At 40.2% G+C, this 14,501-nt stretch overlaps 1 protein-coding gene across 4 annotated transcripts in view; it reads right to left on the bottom strand.

Annotated features, from left to right (window-relative positions):
• The window catches only part of ZNF879 (zinc finger protein 879), a 55,005-nt gene extending 54,789 nt beyond the window's left edge, over positions 1-216 (bottom strand). Inside the window, exon 1 of one of the 4 annotated variants that reach the window (XR_005721165.1) lies at positions 105-210. The gene's annotated coding sequence lies outside the window, so the exon portion shown is untranslated. Of the gene's footprint in view, positions 1-104 lie in introns of all 4 variants that reach the window. The other 3 variants (XR_005721163.1, XR_005721162.1, XM_040241303.1) reach the window with 3 other exon arrangements.
• Between the last annotated feature and the right edge of the window lie 14,285 nt (positions 217-14,501).

Below are 14,501 nucleotides of genomic sequence, written 5' to 3'. Positions count from 1 at the left end.
CGGGCTTGGACGCCCGAAGCTGGGACTCGCCGCGGCTGACCCTCTGTCCGCTCCCTGCTGCAGGAGCCTAACACCCCGGGCGCACTCTCAAAGGCAGTCTCTACCTGTGCTCGCCGGGACGTGGGAAGCGGCGAACCCTACAGAAGGTAAGAGGAGCACCTACTGCAGGGTACTTGGCGTCGCCGCCGCCAGGCCACCGGACAAAACTGCGCGTGCGTACAGGAGAACCCCAGCGCTTTTCCTTTCGAACTATACTTCCCAGACATCTCCACGGCATGGCCCGCTACGGGGTCCGAGAAGGTCCAAGGACGGGAAAGCGGGAGAAAGCAGTCTTGCAAAAAACCCAGAGGCTGAAGCCTCTGCTGTAACCACGTGTCCTTTCGTGCACCCGTGTTATTTAAAATTATGATTTCAATGATAATAAGGGGAAAAAGTGAGCATGTAGTAGAAAATGTGGAAGACTAGCCGCTTGCTGCTGCTTTTTCTTGGTTATTGAGAAAACTGTTAGTATCTGTTTAACGAATTTTTTAATTCTAAATTTTGTAACCTATAATAAAAAAAATATATTTTTTAACGGACATATTGGGTAAAAACAAAAACAGACCTAGTATTGCCCTTTTCATGACATTCATTACTTCTTTTAAAAGGGTTCCTTTAAATTGTAAAGCTTGTTTTCCAGTATTGAGAGTAACCCCCTTCTTTACCTCTGCATCTTCATTGTCTAGCACTGTAAATAATACAATTCTATAAATATCAAGTGAATGCTTTTTAAAATAGCCACCATTAAAGTTTAGAAAACCAGGCCTAAAACGAAAGGACACCTTAAGGTAGAGAATAAAGAGATTAATTATTATATACCAGGAAAATAATATGAGAAAGAGATCTGGGATCACAGTGTTACAAAGATCATTTCAAAGCAAAAATAGTCAAATGCAACAGTACACATTGCTAACCTTAGGGAATTGCAAATCAAAACCACAGTGAGCTAGCACTTTACCCATTAAGATAGCTGCTATCAAAACAAAGGCAAGAACAAAATAATTCAGAAAGCAACTTGCATTGGTGAGGACTTGTTGAAATTGAATCCTTGTGAACTGCTGCTGAGAATGTAAAATGCTGCAGCTGTTACCGAGTCCAAGTTTGGTCTGCTCGCCTCACCATAGGCCAACGAATCTGAGCGTCAAGGTGTTGAGGCAAGGAGGACTTTAATCGGGGGAACGGCAGACCAAGAAGGTGGCAGGCTAGCGCCTCAAAATAATCATCTTTTGGGGGTCTGGATGCCAGGTTGTTTTCTAGATCAGAGAGAAAGAAGCAACGAGGAACTAAAGTCAAAAGGCAGACTAGAGAAGGAGATGCAATGGGGAAACAAAGTGAAAGGGTCTTCAGTCTTGCAAAACAGCTCCAAGGGAATGTCCAGCCATCAGAAGTGGTGTGTTAATCTCTTCTGTTCACAGGTGGGCAGGGACAAACTATCTCTCCACCAGTTGAACAAAGACACTTTAATCAAACAGAAGGGCAGTGTGCTCCAGGCAAGCCACTGAGTATGATTATAATAATTAAAGCAATGAAAAGTGAGTCAAAGAAACAGTTTCCAACATGGAGTCAAAACTGGCTTCCTCCCTGCAACACAGCTGCTGTGGAAATAGTATGGTGGTTCCTCAGTATTAAAAATAGAATTACTATATAATCCAGCAATTCTACTTCTAAGTATATTCCCCAAAGAACTGAAAGCAAGGACTCAAGTAGGTTATACACTACTGTTCACAGAAATGTTATTCAGAATAGTGAAAAAGTAGGAAGAACTCAAGTGTCAGTGAACTGGTAAGTGGGTAAACAAAAAGTGGTCTATCCATACAATGAAATATTCAGCCATAAAAAGGAAGGAATATCTGATATATGCTACAATATGGATGAATCTTGAAAACATAAAAAGTAAAATAAGACAAACTCAAAAAGACAAATATTATATAATTCCACCTATACAAGGTGTCTACAATAGTCAGATTCATAGATGGAGAGTAGAATACTGGTTACCAGGAACTAAGGGAAGGAGGAAATGAGGATTTATTGTTTACTGGGTTTGGATTTCAGATTGGGATAATGAAAAAGTTCTGGTGGTGATGATGGCACAACAGTGAAAATATACTGAATGCTACTGAGGCATACACTTAAAAAATGGTTGAACTGGTAAATTTTATATTATGTATATTTTACCACAATAAAAGTGATAATTTAAAATAAAATAATTGTGAACCATTATTGGCAAGACAGCATTGAAATGTACATATTCTTCACATTCTTTAAAATAAAAACACTTCCAAATATAATTTTTAAAGTAATAAAACCCATACAGGTCTAGGAAAATGCCATCGGAGTACCAGAAACTGAAAATCTTGGAAGGTGTGCAGCGGATATGTGCCCCGAGAGCCAAAGACGATCTAACAGAAAGATTCAGAAGAAAATAGAAAATAAAGAGAAAGAAATAATTCCAAATAGATTACATGTAGAGATATAGCAGATATTCAAACTGAAGAAAGCCTGGGTCTTTCTTCAGATTAAATAGAATATAAAGTGCTGAGCATGACTGGTGGGGGGCCAGGAGGGTGGGGAAAAGGAGGAAGAAATACATCCTGGAGAAAATTTCAGAACTCTAAAATCTTAAAAGCAACCAGGGTATTTAAAAAAAAAAAAAAAACAAGACATCCTGTATATTACTTGTACAATAATAGAAGACAGGACTGCTCAAATTGGTTTAAATGTAAAGGCATTTAAGGGCTTCCAAGGTGGTACTAGTGGTAAAGAACTTGCCCACATATACAGCAGCATTGTATTGCCAGCCCAATGCAGGAGACGTGAGTTTAATCTCTGGGTTGGGAAGATCCCTTGGAGGAGGGTTCAGCAATCCATTCCAGATTTCTTGCCTGGAGAATTCCATGGGCAGAGGAGTCTGGTGGGCTACAGTCCATAGCGTTGCAGGGTTTGACACGACTGAAGCAACTTAGTACGCGTGTAAAGACACAACACGAAACCTTGGGCCAGACTGTTGTTCAGTCACTAAGTCGTGTTGGACTCTTTGTGACCCCATGGATTGCAGCACACCAGGCTCCCCTGTCCTTCACTGTCTCCCAGAGTTTACTCAAGTTCGTGTCCCTTGAGTCAGTGATACTATCTAAACATTTCATGCTCTGTTGTTTGGCTTTAGTCTTTTCCAGCATCAGGGTCTTTTCCAATCAGTTATCTCTTCACATCAGCTGGCCTAAGTATTGGAGTGTCAACTTCAGCATCAGTCCCTCCAGTGAATATTGAGGTTTGATTTCCTTTAGGATTGACTTTCCTTTAGGATTGATCTCCTTGAGGTGCAAGGAACTCTCAAGAGTTTTCTCTAGCACCACCATTCAAAAGCATCAGTTCTTTGGCACTCAGCCTTCTTTATGGACCAACTCTCACATATGCACATGACTACTGAAAAACCATAGCTTTGACTATATGGATCTTTATCAGCAAAGTGATGTCTCTACTTTTTAATAGGCTGTTTAGGTTTGTCATAGTTTTCCTTCCAAGGAGCAAGCATCTTTTAACTTCACGGCTACAATCATCATTTGCAGTGATTTTGGAGCCCCCCCAAAATAAAATCTGTCATTGCTTCTACTTTTTCCCAGTCTACTTGCCAGGAAGTGATGGGACTGATTCCATGATCTTAGTTTTTTGAATGTTGAGTTTTAAGCCAGCTTTTTCACTCTCCTCTTTCACCCTCATCAAGAGGCTCTTTAGTTCCTCTTCACTTTCTGCCATTAGAGTAGTATCATCTGCATATATGAGGCTGTTAATATTTCTCCTGGTAATCTTGATTCCAGCTTGTGATTCATCCAGGCTGGCATTTCACAAGTACGCTGCATATAAGTTAAATAAGCAGGGTGACAATATACTGCCTTGTTGTACCCCTCTCTCAATTTTGAACCAGGTTGTTGCCCTTGTCTGGTTCTAACTGTTGCTTCTTAACCTGCATACAGGTTTCTCAGAAACAGGTAAGGTGGTCTGCTATTCCCATCTCTTTAAGAATACCCCACAGTTTGCTGTGATCTACACAAAGGCTTTCTTGTAGTCAACAAAACAGAAGTAGATGTTTTTCTGAAATTCCCTTGCTTTTTCTATGATCCAGTGAGATGCTGGCAATTTTATCTCTGGTTCTTCTGCCCTTTCTAAATCCAGCTTGTACATCTGGAAGTTCTCAGTTCATATACTGCTGAAGTCTAACTTGGATTTTGAGTATAGTCTTACTAGTATGTGGTCCAGACTACAGCTCAGCAGAATCAATGGTTCAGTAAGGTCATCAGAAAAATCAGGTTTCTATCTTCTGTTCACTCTGCTCCTCAGGAGCTGGTTGGACTATGGACATGGACACAAAATCAGGCTTCTGGTTCTGTTGGGAAATAGGAAGAGGAGAAGGGATGTATATTGGGTAGACAAGAATGTCCATACCATTCAGACTCTCACCAGGAGCACTGGGTTCTAGAAAACAGGGTCAAGCAATATCCTCAGATTTCCAAAGTAAAATAATTGATAACTTAAAATTCTATGACTCATAACTTAGTAAGTCAGTTGTGAGTAAAGCAAAGGTATTTGGGAGCTAAAGGTATAATAGAGAAGAACAAATCTGACCGTATATTAGACTTGTCCCTTTTTACTTCAACATTTGTGCTCTGTCACCTGTACTTAGTCATGCTGGTTCTAAACCTTTTGTAAAATAATGTTACAAATAGTAGTAATAGTCTCAAATATACAGGATAGCCTATTCTCAAGGCCCTGGCTTTTAAGAGTGCATTCATATAGAGATTAAAAAGCACATAACAAGGAATAACATTTGTCTTGTTGAAGCTGGAAGAACAAAGATTTTCTACACCAAGAAGCTGGCAACAACTAATATGCCCCTCCTGCACCTTGCCTTTAAAAGTGTTTTGCTGAAACCCTTCCAGGAGTTCAGAGTTTGGCAGTCACGAGCTACACATCCCCTTATAGGGCCCTACTATAACATTTCTCTACTCCAAACTCTGACTTTTCTGTTTGTTTGGTACACAAACTTGTATTGGGTAGCAAAAGTATTTATGCAGATTATAGTTACTATAATATCTCTCGTGGGATTAGTTATGAATTTAATTCACTAGAAAATCACAGAAAGTAAAATTTTTATGGATTATAAGAAAATGAAGCAAGTAAATTAATCAGTAAAATCTCTGAGTCAAAATGGCACTTGAAGGATAATGTGAAGGTCATTAATCATAGATCAAAACCCAAAATGATTACAACAAAGAATGGCAAAGAGAATATAGTAACAGACTACTGTTCCTGTTTATTCAGGGGAGTGATAGATAATTTCAGATGTAAGTTTTTAAAAATCTTTTAATGTGTATGTTAAATATTTAATAAAACCAATTAGGCAAATAGAAATACAGTATATGAATGTCTAACCAGTTGCTGAGTGATCTTTTTTTTTTGGTCGATTCAAATCTTATTTATTTTTATAATTTTTATTGGAGTATACTTGATTTCCAATGTGTTAGTTTCAGGTGTACAGAAAAGTGAATCAGTTATACATATAACTACTATTTTTAAAATTATTTTCCAATGTAGATCATTACACAGAACTGAGTAGGGTTACTTGTGCTATGTAGTAAGTATTTGTTAGTTATCTATTTTATATACAGTAGTAATTTATCTTTTCTCCCTGGTGACCATAAGTTTGTGTTCTATGTCTGTGACTCTATTTCTGTTTGTAAATAAGTTCATTTGTACCATTTTTTATTTTAAAAAATCCAGATAGAGACACTATCATATGATATTTGTCTCTCTGACTTACTTCACCATGCATGGCAATCTCTAGGTCCATCATGTTGCTTCAGATGGCATTATTTGGTTCTTTTCTATGGCTGAGTAATATACCACATCTTCTTTATTCATTCGCCTGTCAATGGACATTGAGGTCGCTTCCATGTCTTGGTTATTGTAAATAGTGCTGCAGTGAACATTGGGGTGTATGTATCTTTATGGTATACATTTAAAAATTAATTTTTATTGGAATATAGTTGCTTTAGCATGTATCTTTTAGAAGTATGACTTTTCTGCATATATGCTTAGTGGTGGGATTGCTGGATCATATGATAGTTCTATATTTAGTATATTAAAGAAACGCCATACTGTTCTCCATAATGGTAGCACCAATTTACATTACCACCATCAGTGGAGGAGGATTCCCTTTTCTCCACATCCTTGACAGAACTTACTGTTTCTAGATTTTTTTTCATGATGACCATTCTAACTGGTGTGAGGAGATATCTCATTGAAGTTTTGATTTGCATTGCTTGATCAATGCAAAGAAATAGAGGAAAAAGACAGAATGGGAAAGACGAGAGATCTCTTCAAGAAAATTACAGATACCAAGGGAACATTTCATCCAAAGAGGGGCTCGATAAAGGACAGAAATGGTATGGACCTAACAGAAGCAGAAGATATTAAGAAGAGGTGGTGAGAATACACAGAACGATACAAAAAAGATCTTCAGGACCAAGATAATCACAATGGTGTGATCACTCATCTAGAGCCAGACATCCTGGAATGTGAAGTCACGTGGGCCTTAGAAAGCATCACTATAAACAAAGCTAGTGGAGGTGATGGAATTCCAGTAGAGCTCTTTCAAATCCTGAAAGATGATGCTGTGAAAGTGCTGCACTCAATATGCCAGCAAATTTGGAAAACTCAGCAGTGGCCACAGGACTGGAAAAGGTCAGTTTTCATTCCAATCCCGAAGAAAGGCAATGCCAAAGAATGCTCAAACAACCACACAATTGCTCTCATCTTACACGCTAGTAAAGTAATGCTCAAAATTCTCGAAGCCAGGCTTCAGCAATACATGAACTGTGAACTTCCTGATGTTCAAGCTGGTTTTAGAAAAGGCAGAGGAACCAGAGATCAAATTGCCAACATCCGCTGGATCATGGAAAAAGCAAGAGAGTTCCAGAAAAACATCTATTTCTGCTTTATTGACTATGCCAAAGCCTTTGTGTGGATCACAATAAACTGTGGAAAATTCTGAAAGAGATGGGAATCCAAGACCACCTGACCTGCCTCTTGAGAAACCTATATGCAGGTCAGGAAGCAACAGTTAGAACTGGACATGGAACAACAGATTGGTTCCAAATAGGAAAAGGAGTACGTCAAGACTATATATTGTCACCCTGCTTATTTAACTTTTATGCAGAGTACATCATGAGAAACGCTGGGCTGGAAAAAACACAAGCTGGAATAAAGACTGTCAGGATAAATATCAATAACCTCAGATATGCAGATGACACCACCGTTATGGCAGAAAGTGAAGAGGAACTAAAAAGCCTCTTGATGAAAGTGAAAGAGGAGAGTGAAAAAGTTGGCTTAAAGCTCAACATTCAGAAAACGAAGATCATGGCATCTGGTCCCATCACTTCATGGGAAGTAGCTGGGGGAACAGTGCAAACAGTGTCAGACTTTATTTTGGGGGGCTCCAAAATCACTGCAGATGAACATTGCAGCCATGAAATTAAAAGACCCTTACTCCTTGGAAGGAAAGTTATGACCAACCTAGATAGCATATTCAAAAGCAGAGACATTACTTTACCAACAAAGGTTCGTCTAGTCAAGGCTATGGCTTTTCCAGTGGTCATGTATGGATGTGAGAGTTGGACTGTAAAGAAAGCTGAGTGCCAAAGAATTGATGCTTTTGAACTGTGGTGTTGGAGAAGACTCTTGAGAGTCCCTTGGACTGCCAGGAGATCCAACCAGTCCATCCTAAAGGAGATCAGTCCTGGGTGATCTTTGGAAAGAATGATGCTGAAGCTGAAACTCCAGTGCTTTGGCCACCTCATGTGAAGAGTTGACTCATTGGAAAAGACTCTGATGCTGGGAGGGATTGGGGGCAGGAGGAGAAGGGGACGACAGAGGATGAGATGGCTGGATGGCATCACGGACTCGATGGACGTGAGTTTGAGTAAACTCCAGTAGTTGATGATGGACAGGGAAGCCTGGTGTGCTGTAGTCCATGGGGTCTCAAAGAGCAACTGAACTGAACTGAGCACATACTGAAGAAAAGAGGCTGATGAGTGAGGAAGAGGCAGGGCCCAGGGGGAGAGGGAAGGAGAAGAAACAGAGAACTGAACATACATGCAGGCTTTTCCATACCACCTTCAATGTAGACCTGCTTCAGAGGAAGAGCAAAAACAGGCAGGAATGAGTAGCCATGAGTTATTGAACTGTTATGAGCACTATGCTTTTTTGCAACATTTCAGCAGTGTGTGAAACTTTTTACAGCAAAACCAATCCACCTCAAGCTAACATCTGCTTAATTTTATTTATTTATTTATTTTGGATTTTTTTCTTTTTCTTTTTTTTTTAATTTTTAATTTTTTATTTTTTATTTTACTTTTCAATTCTGTATTGGTTTTGCCATACATTGACATGGATCCACCACGGGTGTACATGCGTTCCCAAACATGAACCCCCCTCCCACCCCCCTCCCCATACCCCAAGCGTGCCGTATCCTGCATCGGACATAGACTGGCAATTCGATTCTTACATGATATTATACATGTTTCAATGCCATTCTCCCAAATCATCTCACCCTCTCCCTCTCCATTCAATTTAAACAGTTATAAAAGGGAAAATGATATCACACATATCTCCACGGTGTGATTAACCTTGCTCTCATATGCTTGCATCACCTCACCTAGAAGTCTAGTGGCTTTTGAATGTAATTCATTCATCCATTTCCAACGGTGATCTTACACATCTGGCAGGAGGCCATACCGTAATGTTGAGAAAACCTCTGTGCAGTCCTGTTAGTGTCTGAAAGAACATAAAAGCTGAGACCAGTAAAATCCACAGAAATTCACTCTTGCCTTCTAAGAAATTCTGTGTTTGTTTTTTTTTTTTTTAAGCCAGTAGAGCAGGAACCTAAATTCTGATACCAAACATAAAAGTCAGATTTGGTAGTTCTCACTGACAATGGGGGAATTTCCAAGCAGGGTGGGATGGAAAGATGTGGGGTGGGCAGAGACGGTTTCTCTTGTTGGATTTTATGGCTCACTGATTTTCACCCTCCATATCCTTCAGTGCTTCTTTATTCTGTCTTCATCATCACCCTACATGTCTGAAGTCCACTGCGTCTTGGGCGTCAGTGGAGGTGGAGAGCTGCAGCACGACACCTCCCGTGTGGGACATCCCCAAAGAACTAAGGTGAAGGAAAATCCCCCCAGTAGGCCAAACTTTGAGCAGTGCATCTAGCCATTCACTTTGCTTGGGGAAAAAATGGCCAGATGTGAGATTATATACCTATTCGTGGCCGGTAGTCATTGGTTTGCCTGGATGGTCAGGGAATTGGAAGGAACATGATTGTAACAAAACTGGAAAATTGATGACAAGGAAATTTGGGGAAAAGATACAGAGATATATTTCTGAATGAGCCACAAATGTGAAGATATTTGTGTCCATGTGAATGCTCACCAAAGAGTGACCTCAGTGGAGGAGAATTTTAATAATCAAGTGGATAAGATAATCTTCAGTTCAGTTCAGTTCAGTCACTCAGTCGTGTCTGACTCTTTGCGACCCCATGGAAGATAATCTTATGTGTTGGTAAAGAATCTGCCTGCAATGCAGGAGACCTGGGTTTGATCCCTGGGTTGGGAAGACCCCCTGGAGAAGGGAAAGGCTACCCACTCCAGTATTTTGGCCTGGAGAATTCCATGGACTGTAAAGTCCATGGGGTCACAAAGAGTCAGACATGACTGAGCGACTTTCACTTCACTGTGTTCTGTAGACATCAGTCAGCATCTTTCTCTAGTAATCCCAGTCATCACCCAGGGGCTCATGAACAAAGTTGCCTGGTAGCAAAGTTGGGACTTACATGTGAGCTCAGCAGCATGGACTTCCACTCACCAAGGCCAACCCAACTATGGCCATTGCTGAATGCCCAACCGGCCAGCAATTAGAGATCAAAGACTGAATCCTTGATATAGTACCATTCCTGTGGTAATCAGCCAGACTGATGCCTTATCCACTATTATGGGATTTCCACATAGCATTGTGAGCTAATTTAACATAGCTTTGTGAGCAAAGAGCTCACTTTACAGCAAATGAAGTGTGGCAATGTACCCATGCTCATGGAATTCATTGCTCTTACCGTATTTCCCACAATCCTGAAGTAGCCAGCTTGATAGAATAGTGGAATGCTCTTTTGAAAGACCTAGTCACATTGCCAACTAGGTGAATACCTTGCAGGGCTAAGGCAAGTTTCTCCCTAAGGCTGTATATTCCCTGAATCAGCATCCAATATACAGCTCTGATTTTCCCCTAGCCAGAATTCACAAGTCCAGGAATCAAGGGGAGGAAACGGGAAACAGTGGCATCCCCCATTATTACCCCTAGTAACCCACTAGCACAATTTTGCTTCCTGTGCCTACAAACTAGATTCTGCTGGACTAGAGGTCTTTGTTCCAGAGGGCTGAAAATTTCCACCATGAGACACAACAATGATTCCATTGAACTGGAAGTCAAGATGGCCACTTTGAGTTCCTCATGCCTCTGAGTCATTAGGCGAAGAAGAGTTACAATGTTGGCTGGGGTGATTGATCCTGACTACCGAGGTGAAATTAAACTGTTGCTTACAATGGACATAGGGAACAATATGTCTGGAATTCAGGAGATCCCTTAGGATGTCTTTTGTATTACCATGCCCTGCAATTAAGGTCAGTTAATTACAACAACCAAATCCAGGCAGGATTACTAATGGCCCAGACCCTTTAGGAATGAAGGTCCAGGTCACCCAACCAAGTCAGGAACTGTTACCAGCTGAGGTGTTTCTTGAAGGCAAAGGGAAAACAAAATGCTGTTGGAAGATGGTTATAAATACCAGCTATGACCAAGTGAACAGTTACAGAAATGACTCTAATACTGAGTTAATTTTTTGGTTATGAAAGTTTTTCTTCCTTATCTAATGCTCTTATCATGTAACATAAGATGTATTGATTTTAATTATGGTATTTAAGTATTTTTAACTTTACATCATAGTATTTAAGCTACAAAATATCAAGAAGAGTAAACATCATTCAAGGACATTACCTACTCTTCTGGGGAAGAAGTGAGTTGTTAATTGTAGGCAGGGTAGTTGTATCATGTTGGGAGGAAGTTTGACCTTGTTACTGTCTTTATTTTCCCCAGTATTTCCCCCAAATAGATGGGGAAACAATGGAAACAATGACAGACTTTATTTGGGGGGCTCCAAAATCACTGCAGATGGTGACTGCAGCCGTGAAATTAAAAGACACTTGCTCCTTGGAAGAAAAGTTGTGACTTAACCTAGATAGCATATTAAAAAGCAGAGACATTACTTTGCCAACAAAGGTCCGTCTAGTCAAAGCTATGTTTTTTTCCAGTAGTCTTGTATGGATGTGAGAGTTGGACTATTAAGAAAGCTGAGGGCTGAAAAATTGATGCTTTTGAACTGTGGTGTTGGAGAAGATTCTTGAGAGTTCCTTAGATAGTAAGGAGATCCAACCAGTCCATCCTAAAGGAAATCAGTCCTGACTATTCATTGGAAGAACTGGTGTTGAAGCTGAAACTTTAATACTTTGGCTACCTGATGCGAACAACTGACTCATTGGAAAAGACCCTGATGCTGGGAAAGATTGAAGGTGGGAGAAGGGGACGAAGGATGAAATGGTTGGATGGCATCACTGACTCAATGGATATGAGTTTGAGCAAGCTCTGGGAGCTGGTGATGGACAGGGAAGCCTGGCATACTGCAGTCCATGGGGTCACAATGAGTCAAACATAACTGAGTGACTGAACTGAACTGAACTGTCTTTATTTAGAGACTGGGCATGGTTTAAAGAGATGCATATGAGGGCCAAGTTGACGAAGTGTGTTTAATTTATTGATTCAATTTGAATAGGCCATAGAGGGGCCCTATTATTTGGTCAAACATTATCCTAGATATGTCTGTAAGGATGTTTCTAGATGAGATAAACATTTGCATTGGCAGGCCGAGTAGAGCAGATTACCCTACATGATATAAGTAGGTCTCATCCGGTCAAATGAAGGCCAGAATAGAAGAAAAAGGCTGATTCTTTCATGAGGAACATGGAAATTCTGCCTGACCATCTTAAGCTGGAATGTTGGTCTTTCCCTGACTTCAGATTCAAACTGAAACATGGGCTCTTTTTGGATCTTGAGACTCCTGCTTTTGTTCTGGAATTTATATTATGGGCTCTCCCAGTTCTCAGACCTTTGGAATCAAACTGAAATTACACCATCAGCTCTCCTGGTCCTCCAGATTGTAGATCTTGAGACTTTTCAGCCTCCATAATCACATGAGCCGTATCCTTCTAATATACTCATGTTCTCTTTCTCTGGAGAACCCTGAATAAATATAGTAGGCCATTATATCTGTAAATGATGAGAATCGTATTTTTTAAATTCAATTACTATGCTTATTTTTCTTGCGCTGACTAGTGCCCCCTATTGTGAGTGATAATTGGAATTACAGTTGACCCTTGAACAACACAGTTTTGAACTGCATGGGTTCACTTATACAGATTGTTTTTTCAATGAATTCATACTACAAAACTACACAATCTGGGGTTGGTTGAATCTGTTGATCAAAATCGGTGGTTAACCATAAATTTATACATAGATAATTTTTTTTAATGGGAAGGGGGGTCATCATCCCTAAGCCCTATATTGTTAAGAATCACCTGTATTGGTTTTTTTTTTTTTCTGGTTTTAAAGGAAATAAATACTTGAAGTGACTCGTCACTGAATACAATATTTTCTGGAGGCTATTGGTAAATGATTTTGCCAGTTTAAAGAAGATCCCTAGACTGCTAAGTTTTTAAAATTATGAATGAATATTGGATGTTCTCAAGTACTTTTTCTGCATCCATTTAGATAATCATGTTTTTCCCTTTAATCTGTTAATGCAGTGAATTACATTAGTAATTTCCTAAGTCATTAATCTGCTAAAGTGCATTTCTGGGACAAACCAGACTTGATTATGATGTTTTTATGTTCTTCAGCTTGCAATGTTTTGAAAAGGATTTTTATGTTTGTGCTCCTTAGTTTGGCTATAAATTTTCTTTCTTGTCCTAGTTATGTGCTAGTCTCATAAAATATATTGTAAGATGTTTTCGATTTTCTACTCTGAATTTTTTGTGAAGAATATGTTTTGCCACATGTGCTTCTCTATTATAGATTAGTTTGGTATGATGTGGAAGGTTTCCTGGTTCACAGGAGGCTTTTTCCTCCAGTACATTAATATTTTACTCTTGAAGTAAAAGAATTCTGAGTACAGGTAAACCAACACAGCTGTTCAGTTCAGTTCAGTTCAGTCACTCAGTCGTGTCCGACTCTTTGCGACCCCATGAATCACAGCACACCAGGCCTCCCTGTCCATCACCAACTCCCGGAGTTCAAACTCACGTCCATCGAGTTGGTGATGCCAACCAGCCATCTCATCCTCTGTCGTCCCCTTCTCCTCCTGCCCCCAATCCCTCCCAGCATCAGAGTTTTTTCCAATGAGTCAACTGTTCGCATGAGGTGGCCAAAGTACTGGAGTTTCAGCTTTAGCATCATTCCTTCCAAAAAACACCCAGGACTGATCTCCTTTATTATTATTATTTTATTTTATTTTTTTACTTTACAATATTGTATTGGTTTTGCCATACATCAACATGAATCCACCTCGGATGTACACGTGTTCCAAATCCTGAACTCCCCTCCCACCGCCCTCCCCATACCATCCCTCTGGGTCATCCCAGTCACCAGCCCCAAGCATCCTGTATCTTGCATCGAACCTAGACTGGCGATTCGTCTCTTATATGATATTATACATGTTTCAATGCCATTCTCCCAAATCATCCCACCCTCTCCCTCTCCCACAGAGTCCAAAGACTGTTCTATACATCTGTGACACTTCTGCTGTCTCGCATACAGGGTTATCGTTACCATCTTTCTAAATTCCATATATATGCGTTAGTATACTGTATTGGTGTTTTTCTTTCTGGCTTACTTCACTCTGTATAATCGGCTCCAGTTTCATCTACCTCATTAGAACTGATTCAAGATCTCTTTCAGAATGGATTGGTTGGGTCTCCTTGCAGTCCAAGGGACTCTCAAGAGTCTGCTCAAACACCACAGTTCAAAAGCATCAATTCTTCGGTGCTCAGCTTTCTTCACAGTCCAACTCTCACATCCATACATGACTATTGGAAAAACCATAGCCTTGACTAGACGGACCTTGAGAGTGGTACAATTGGAGAAAGTAGGGCTGTCCCTGATACATCTTTAACTCTCACAATCTCTCTCCTAACACACTGTGGCCACCTGCTTTCTCTCTGAGAAACACTTCTGTGTGGTCTTCATGACTCAGTGGCATCAACCCTTCATCACATTTTCTTTATCTTTCACACTCCTTTTTCGGCCGC

This window comes from Oryx dammah, unplaced genomic scaffold (genome assembly GCF_014754425.2).
Source record: "Oryx dammah isolate SB20612 unplaced genomic scaffold, SCBI_Odam_1.1 HiC_scaffold_5, whole genome shotgun sequence".
NCBI lineage: Eukaryota > Metazoa > Chordata > Mammalia > Artiodactyla > Bovidae > Oryx > Oryx dammah.
The sequence above is the reverse complement of the archived record's forward strand: the minus strand, read 5'-3'. Positions and strand labels throughout refer to the sequence as shown.